The sequence below is a fragment of the Eutrema salsugineum genome, unplaced genomic scaffold (assembly GCF_000478725.1).
Source record: "Eutrema salsugineum unplaced genomic scaffold, Eutsalg1_0 scaffold_8, whole genome shotgun sequence".
Classification (NCBI taxonomy): domain Eukaryota; kingdom Viridiplantae; phylum Streptophyta; class Magnoliopsida; order Brassicales; family Brassicaceae; genus Eutrema; species Eutrema salsugineum.
Genome location: NW_006256414.1, coordinates 3,167,672 through 3,170,091, shown reverse-complemented (window position 1 = coordinate 3,170,091; position 2,420 = coordinate 3,167,672).

Genomic DNA, 2,420 nt, shown 5'->3' with positions numbered 1-2,420 from the left:
GCTACGACCTTCTTTTCCTGCATCAGCACACATCCTAACCCGGATCCAGAGGCATCGGTGTATTCATCATATGGTATTCCTGACCTTGGAAGTATCAATATCGGAGTCTCTGTGAGTTTCTGCTTCAACTCCTCAAAACTCTGAGATCTCTTATCCATCCACTCAAACTTAACATTCTTCTCCGTCAAGCTGGTGAGAGGTTTGGCAATACGGGAGAAATTAGGCACAAACTTACGATAATACCCAGCCAGACCCAAAAAGCTACAGACCTCAGTAACACTTTTAGGTACAGGCCACTCTGTCACTGCAGTGATCTTCTCAGGATCCACTGCTACTCCCTCTTCTGAGACAATATGGCCAAGGAATCCCATCTTCCTCTGCCAGAAGCTACACTTGCTTAGCTTCGCAAAAAGCTGCTGATCCCTTAACTTCCGCAGAATCATTCCTAAATGCCATTCATGCTCTCTCTCCGACCTTGAATAGACCAGGATGTCATCAATAAAGACAATCACACACTTATCCAAGTGCTCTAAAAAAATATCATTCATCAACTTCATGAAAGCTGCAGGCGCATTAGTCAATCCAAACGGCATTACCACAAACTCATAATGACCATATCGAGTTCGGAATGCTGTCTTACTAATGTCCTCCTCTGCTATCCGAATCTGGTGATAGCCTGACGCCAAATCAATTTTAGAGAACCATGAAGCTCCTTCTAACTGGTCCAACAACTCATCAATCCTTGGCAAGGGATACTTATTCTTGATGGTCACCTTATTCAGCCCTCTATAATCAATGCAAAGTCGAAAGCTTCCATCTTTCTTCTTTACAAATAGCACGGACGCTCCCCATGGCGAGCTGCTTGGCCGAATAAATCATTTATCCGTCAAGTCCTCCAACTGCTTCTTTAGCTCAGCCATCTCTGCTGGTGCCAATCGATATGGAACCTTCAAAACAGGGGCTGTTCCTGGTTCTAATTCGATAGTGAAGTCAACTCCTCTTCTTGGCGGAGGTCCAGTCAATGGTTGGATACGTCCGCGTATTCATTCACCACTGGTATCTCCTCAAGGCTCTTAGGTGCTCCCTCTCCTACCATAGAGACTGTCGCCAAGAAAGCTTCACATCCTTCCTCTATAAGATTCTCGGCATGAATCATCGAAATGACTGGCACTCCGGTGTCGGTCTTTACTCCCTGAAAGGCAATCCGACCTCCTTGATACGGAACATAGGCCCTCGACTTCCGGCAATTCGGGACAACTTCATAATGCTTCAGCCAGTCCATTCCAAGGATAACATCATAGTGGCCCAACTTCATTTTCACTAGAGTCCAAGGAAAATCTGCTCCTTCCAACAAGATAGGCACCTCTTCATGGATTCCAATGGTCTTCACCTGCTCACTTCCAGCAGTTTCCACTGCTTTCAATCTGGGGGTGAACTTTCCGGAGAAGGTCCAACACTTGGTCAACCTCGGGCTTACAAAACTATAAAAGGCAGATAAGTCAGTCCGGTCCCGTAAAGACTAACTTCCTGCAAAAGAAAAGAACAACAAAAACTAGAGAGGCCAGTCTAGGTGGTAGTTTTCTTTCTTTGAAAACATTTGGAAAAATCTTTGAACTTTGAAAACTTGAAAACTTTTAAAAACTTTTTAAACCATTTTTTTTTTGAAATCCGAATCCCATTCCCACTATTCTAGATAGCTCTCTTAACACCTAGTTCGAACCATGCTCTGATACCAAATTGTAACACCCCGATTCCTGCTTCCGAAGGAAACCAGAATAAACCGGGATATTAACTAACCTAAACTAAATCAATTCCAAATAACTTGTTGTTCTTTATTCAAATCCAAACCCAAATCTAAGTCTTACCATAGAAATGAAATAACTTATGAAATCTGAAATAAAATAGAAACATTGTCTTAAGAAGAAATGTGAAATAGTTCTTGAAAACAATAAAACTTCCTCCATTTCTGAAGGCACACCACACTAGAATTACTCGTCTACTTCTTCCCAGACATCATCACATTCACAATCACAATCACATTCACCTGCACATCGGAATTTAGAGAGAGAGGGGTGAGTAATTTGGAAGAATTACTCAGTGAGAACCAAACCAGGCTCCCGCCTTATTCATTTATTTCCACCAACATATTAAGAATAAATCTAATGAAACCAAACAAGCACTCTACAAGTGCACAAGCAACTAACAAGCAGTGATGTCTCCGATCCCGCCTCTCAATAGGCCAAACCACCTTGTCACTCGGACACAGGTCGACATCTCACCCTGTCACACAGACAGACGCCCTGTCACACAGACAGAGACCCTGTCACACGGACAGCCCCGTGGGTCATCACTCCACCGGATGAATGGATTATTGCCACGGTCACACAGACGGCAACATAACCCAGCAAACAAAGCCTGCA